We start from the raw sequence: 7,500 nt of genomic DNA, 5'->3' as shown, positions 1-7,500 counted from the left end.
AGATAGGGGGAACAGTTCTGCTTGGCCCCAGCTTGTGCTCAAGTTTTTATCTGCTTTTTTTTTTTTGGCAAGTTCCTCCCACTATAGGCTCCATGTGATGGCATTAAGCCTGTTAAGGGCAACACAATGTAAACTATTTCCAACTTGAGACTGCCAACTTCCAAATAAATTTGGTGACACCAAATCTATGGTTATACTTTCATGTGGATGGCTCTTCCAATAGGGTAGATCACAACCTAACAACACTTCTGTAATGGCAAGCAAAGTAGAACTTTGTTCCTTGTTTGAGTTATTCAAGTACCTTTGAACCTCACCTTTGATTGTGTTGGGTCTTTGTTGGAAGTTGGCAGTCTCAAGTTGGAAATAGTTTACATTGTGTTGCCCTTAACAGGCTTAATGCCATCACATGGAGCCTATAGTGGGAGGAACTTGCCAAAAAAAAAAGCAGATAAAAACTTGAGCACAAGCTGGGGCCAAGCAGAACTGGGAGGAAGGATGCTTTTGGTGTTAGAACTCTGTTCTGTCTGTGTTGATGTGACTTTGTCAGAACAAAGCATCCTGTCTGCTGACAGAGGATGTTACTATTTTTACAGAAGCCCTGGGACTTTACTGATGGTTCAGAAACCCCAAAAGAGGACTTAACTTCTGTGTGTTTACAATCCTGAGAGAGGGTTTTGCTGTTGTTTTCAGAAGTCCTGAGACTTTACTGCTGATGTGTGTTTGGTTTCCCAGACAGAAGCCCTGTCTGTTGGTCTGTATTGATTTCACAGACAGAAAGTGAATTGAGATGATAGTGCCAGCAATGTGTGTGAATATTATTGTGGCTCTGTTAAGCTTTGTCTTCTCCCAGAAACAGAAACTTCAAAGGGCTTGGAGTGTACTAGTCACCTTGAGCTTCAATATGGAACAGGAGCTAAGACCTACCTAGCTGTGAATCCAGGCAACAGTAGGGTGAATCCAGACAAGAGCTGGGAGCAGCCAGTCCATGGAGTAGGAGCTGTGGAGTGTGGAAGTCAACATCCAGTCAAGATGAGAGGACCTTTACTTGGGTATTAGTGCTGACTGATAAGATTAGGACACTGTGACCTAGGGGTGGAAGATGTTTGTACTTTCCACTACCCCCTTAAGACTGATTACTCCTTAAGGTTGATTAAGTTAAGGATGATTGGAAACCAACCTCCAGTCAATATGAAAGAAGACTTTAGATAGGCAGTTTGTATTGATTGTGACTTGTAGAGATTGTGACTTACTGAATGATATCTTTTGTTTAAGGCTATGTGACCACTCTAGTAATAAGTTATATTGTTGTGAATGTTTTGCTTTAGTATATTGTTGAATAGAGAGTTCACTATACTATGTGATCAGAACCTTAAAATCATCCACAACAGTAGTCGTCAGAACTGCTTCACTTTACAACTTCAAACTTTTCAGCTTTGTAAAAAAAATTTTTTTAAAAGAGAGGCCTTGTAGCAATCTGGCAATGACTGAATGAGCGTTGGCTATGGATATAAGGAAGTGTTGTGCCACAGGGAATAATGAATATAAAGAATTGAGTGAAACAAAGGAAGATGTATGAAGTTGTACAGAGTGAAGAAGTCAGGCAAAGAGAAAAATGTATATAATAATTATGAAAATGTAACTAAAATCAACATTACATCAACAGAACTCTGTTCAATATTAAAAACACTGTCAATACTGAAGGACACATCTTTCTTTTCTCTTAATAGATGGTTAATTCTTTTGGAAGAAGAATATATTTTATAAGCAGATTTATTTATTGCAGTGGAATTTTTTTGAGAGCATATTTGTGTCAAAAAGAGATATTCATCATTTTAGTCGTATCCCTAATTTTGAGAAAGAAATGTGTTTATTTCAGGAATAAGTTCAGAGTTATTAAAAGTGCTGCTAAGTTGCTCATAGACAATTCAGCCCACTCCTCTATGATGCTTCAATTTTAAACACAATGTATTATGCATCTGCAGTATGTGACTAAGATATATGTACTTATGGACCCATTCTCTGGGTTATTCATTTAATTGCATATCATAGCTTCAGCAATAATCACTTCATTTACTTGTCTATTTTTCCAGTGTAGATACTCAAGCTGATGTCATTTAGGTAATTACAGATCTTGTTTCATAAGCTTTATAATGTTTTAAACTCAACACAATCAGTATACTGTCATTCAGAAACAAGAGCATCTGGAGAATTCAACAGTATAGGGAACATTTCTTCACTTTGGACTTTTCACTAAATATCTTCCACAACAGTGGCAAATGCTTTTGTCAAGCATACATCTTGGGTTTTTTTTATCTCTTTTTATATCAATAATCATAGCATCATTGACCAAAGCTCTTTTGTTCCAATTTTCAAGCAATCTTATTATTATATCATGTAATGTAGAAGATACATTAGAGGTTAATCTTTAAGGGGACATTTTGCTCAATCATATCAACTGATTTTGTAAAATATAGTAAATGAATAATAAGCATCATGTTATATTCTCTGTGCCTTTTAATACACTGTGTAACTAAAAAGATGAGATTTTTATATAGATTTTTGTTTATGAAAGCATGCTTCTGCCCATAGACAAGTACTTTTCATCAAGAAAAAACTAAATGCATGCATAAGTTATTTTCAAACAAATTTTGAAAAAATGGGAAAATAAAGGACATATGAATTAATAAATACTGATTTTTAAAAATAAATGTTTCAGTAGTAATTGTATATGATTGCTTTCCCCTCATTTAACAACTTTCTTATCTTTAAGACATAATATTCCATCCCCCAATGCTTCTGAAATAGTCTTTCTTCCAGCATAAATGTTCTCTGTGTCTATTTGATATAATTTAGTTACTCTTCCCACCTTTATTTCTTTATTGCTATTTCTATTTCCTCACTTAGGCACAAGGTAAACTATGACATTAGAATGGAAATGGGGTGGGTCTACTAACAATGATGGGAAAAAATCATTTTAATAGAAATCTTGGCAGTTTATTTTTTAAATGTGCTTGTGGGGAGCAAAGCCAAGATGGCAGAGGAAAGGTGGGGACTCAACCTGAACTTTCCCAAATTCCCCTCCAAACTACATTAAATAATGCCTCAAAGAAACCTGAAACAGCAAACCCACAAAAGGATAGGGTGAAACACTTTTCAAGCCCAAGACAACTTGGAAGGTCAGCAGGAAAGTTCTATCTCATTTGGGGTGAGAGTGGAGCACAGACCACTTCCCAGCAAACCAGCAGCAGACTTTAGGGGCAAATCAATCAGTGGAAGTAGAAGTGGCTTCTGTAGCTCTCTGCTCACAGATGGTAAGGAGGTTGCAAAACTGGTCAGAAGGAAATCACAGGGGTCACTTTGCTGACACTGTTGCATTGCTCACATGCAGATCCAAGTCTCAGTTATTGTTGGCATTCTCAGGGTGAGGAGGAGTACTATCACACCAGAGCATGTGACCAAAGAGATACAGAGACCCTGTTTACATTTCCATGGTGGAAAACAGTGCTTGTGATTGCTCACCTACCAAACCCTAGGCTCAGAGAGCAGTGACAACACCTCTCATTAGGTAATGAAACTCTGAAAGAAGTGAAAACTTACAGATCCCAGGAATCACCTCTGAAAGCAGCAGAAATAAAGGCCTAAAGATTGGGACAGTATCCCCTTCACCCCAGGAGCAGAGGCCCCTCTTTAACATAAAGTTAAAAGTCAAGAAACAGACTGGAAAAATGAGCAAACAACAACAAAAGAACCTGAACATAGAAAGTTACTATGGTGACAAGGAAAATCAAAACACAAATTCAGAAAAAGTCATAAAAGTCAAAACTGCCACATCCAAAGTCTCAAAGAAATGTGTAAGTTTATCTCAGGTTCAAAAAGAATTCCTAGAAGACCTCAAAAAAGAATATTAAAAGTCAAACAAAAAGTAGAGAAAAACTGGGAAAAGAAATGAGAGTAATGCAAGGAAATCATTTTAAAAAAGAGTGAACAGATTGGTAAAGGAGGCACAAAAAATACTGAAGGAAATAACACCTTAAAAAACAGAATAGGCCAAATGGTTAAAAAAAAAGGCACAAAAATACCCTGAAGAGAAGATTTCCTTAAGAAGTGGAATTGGTCAAATAGAAAAGTAGATGCAAAAGGTCACTGAAGAAAAGTAATTCCTTAAAAATTATAATTTGGCAAATGGAAGCTAATGACTTCATGAAACATCCTGAAACCATAAAACAAAATCAAAATGAAAAAATAGAAAAAAATGTGAAATATTTCATTGGAATAACAATTGATCTGGAAAATATATTGAGGTGAGATAATTTATCAATTATTGAACTACCTGAAAGTCATGATCAAATAAAGTCCATAGACATCATCTTCAAAAAAGGAAAACTGCCCTGATGTTCTAGAAACATGAGGCAAAATAAAAATTGAAATAATCCACCAATCACCTCCTGAAGAAGATTCCAGAATGAAAACTCCCAGGAATATTATAACTAGATTCCAGATCTCCAAGATAAAGGAGAAAATACTGGGAGCAGTCAGAAAAAAAATAATTCAAATATCATGGAGCTATAGTCAGGTTAACAAAAGATTTAGGAGTTTCTACATTAAAGTAGGCAGAGGATTTAGAATACGATATTCAAGATGACAAAGGAGCTAGAATTACAACCTATAATCACCCACCCAATGAGTTTCACTGATAAAGGTCTCAGTTCTCAAATATATATAGGATTGGGTCAAATTCATAAAAATAAGATGTATTGTCCAATCTATAAATAAAAGTATATAAATAGACAGTTTTCAGATAGAGTAATCAAAACTATCAAGATGCATATGAAAAAAATGCTCTAAATCACTATTAGAGTAATTCAAATTCAAATAACTCTGAGGCACCACCCCACACCTACAGATTAGCTAATATGACAGAAAAAAAATTACAGATTTTGGAGGGGAGGTGGGAAAATTGAGACACTAAGGTATTATTGTAGTTGTGAACTGATTCACCCATTCTGGAAAGCAATTTAGAACTATTCCCAAAAGGCTATAAAATCATACATACTATTTGACCCAACGTTACCACTACTAGGTCTGTATCCCAAAGAAATTTTAAAAAAAGAAAGGACTTATATGTACAATAATATTTATAGCAGCTCTTTTTGTGGTGGCTGTTTTTACTCTTGACTTCCATACATCTTTTCTTGGTAAACAAGAGTTAGGGTTTAGTCTCTGAGGCAAGTTCTATGGTCTACTGTTCTCATTCTTATTTCAGTTGTTCAACACAGATTAAACTCTTTTAGAAAAATCACAAGTCTGTGTCCCTATCTGTTCTATACATTTCCCATTTTTAAAATATCTATGGCTTACTTAAATAGTTTGGATTATAATTGTCTATATTGTGAGTCATAACTACTTTTCACTCTTTCCTCCAATTTGTTATTGATTTTCATCTTTGCTCTGTCTGTGGTTGGATTTTAAGGATGCTGCTGATTTGGAAATAATTCCACATCAGTCATCAGTAATTTCCTATCTCCTAAAATATCATCAGTTTCATTTTTTGTCATGTTATTGGGTGCTTGTGTACAGGAAAGTGGATAAGACATAAAATAGTTATGCAAACCTATTCCATTTCATCCCTTGACTCCATTTCTGATCATCTAATGCTGAACTTAACTCATAGAAATTTTTTCAGTTAAGCAAGATATGCTGAGTTCTGGTTAATATTATAAAACAGAAGTCTAAACCCACAGCATCCAGTGCAGCTACACTCTATTCTCCAAAGACTCTTTCACCAGACCCTCCAAGAATAGCATTTCTCCTTATATCTCTTTTCAGGGGATGTATGGCTTTATTGGATTTTTTATTTTATTATTTTTTTTATTATTTTAGGGTCTGCCTTGTTGTACAACCTTGTTGTGCAGTCAAGTATCATACCCTGAGGAGAACAAAACTACTGTCAGCAAGCACTTATCTTTGTTTTGCTAAAGTATTTTTTTCATGAGTATTTGATCTTCAGTCTTATGGACCAGCTGATGTTTGAGTTGCTCCCTGGGCTCTCCAAGATCTCAGGTTGAGAATTTGCCCCTAAAATTCTATATTCAATATCTCAAAACTCTCCTTTTAAAGAAAACATTTATTCTATTGTAATGGCAAGCAAGGAAGTACTTAATGTCTTGTTTCAGCTATTATTTAGAACCTTTTTCAGTTCAAATTTCTTTTAATCCTTGTCCATGATTATATCAAGTCTTTGTTAAAAAACAGAACTGGTTAACCCCAGAACTTGTGAACCCCTGTTGTTGATGTGACAGGAAGGGGTGGAACAGGGAGGAGCTTAATTACCATATATAAGGAGAAGCCCAACCTGGGAAAGGGCAGAACTGAGAAGATAGCACTTGTGGTGGCAGAGTTGAGGAGAAAACTTTTAGTATGCCAGTACTCTGTTCTGTCTGTGTTAATTTTCGTTTGTGATACTTTGTACAGGAACCCTGGGACCTTACTGGAAGCTCTGAAAGAGGATTTTTCTGGTTGTTTGTTTACAGAAGTCCTGGAAGCAGGTTTCAGAGGTCCTGGGATTTATTCATAAATTGTGTTGACTTCTCAGACCTTATTTGTGGGTCTGTGTTAATTTCTATGCCAATGATTTGTGTTGAGTTCTCTGACCTTATATGTGGGTCTCTGTTGATTTCACAGGCAGATAGTGAATTGATGATGGTGCTGGCAATGTGTATGGATGTTGTTTTGGCACTGTTGAGCTTTGTCTTCCCAGAAATAGGAAATGTGAAGGACTTGAAGTGGACTGGACATTGTGAACTTCAATATCGAACAGGAACTGGATGAGGAACTCAATGAGGAGCTGGACAAGGAGTTGCAAGCTGCTTGCTTGTGAATCCAGGTAACAATTAGATAGATTCAGGCAGGAAATGAACCCATGGAAGAAGAAGCATGGAATCTGAGAGCCAGCCTCAAGGCAAGATGAAAAAGACCTCTTCTTGGGTACTTGATGCTGACTGAGAAGATAATGATTACTGTGGCCTAGGGGTGGAGAACTTTGACCTTTGTACTTTATGTCCCTTAAGGAGGCTTACTCTTTAAGGATGATTGAGTTAAGGACTTACTGAATGATATCTTTTGTTTAAAACTATGGGACCACTGTGGTGAAAACTATTTGGCCACTTTAGAGATAAGTTGTCATGTGACAACATTGTGTATGCTGTACTTTGGTTTCTGTAAATGTTTTGCTTTAGTTTACTGATAAATAAATATATAATTCACTATACTATGCAATCAGAATCTTGAAGCTGTTCACAACAGCAGTCTTCTGGAAATACAGGTGGACACAGATGACAGTTTGTGTACATACCAAGGAAAACAGACTGATACAGACAGACAATCACAAGACAACAAAATGAAACCAGACTGTAGGTCAGTTCAATCCATTTCTACAAACAAATAAACAGATACAAAACAAAACAAAATGTCAAACCAAAACAGACCAGTACAGGTCCAAAC

The sequence above is a fragment of the Petaurus breviceps genome, unplaced genomic scaffold (genome assembly GCF_028583685.1).
Source record: "Petaurus breviceps papuanus isolate PSGF00001 unplaced genomic scaffold, PetGlider_PUasm1.0 224, whole genome shotgun sequence".
Classification (NCBI taxonomy): Eukaryota; Metazoa; Chordata; class Mammalia; order Diprotodontia; family Petauridae; genus Petaurus; species Petaurus breviceps.
This window is presented reverse-complemented; position numbering follows the sequence as displayed.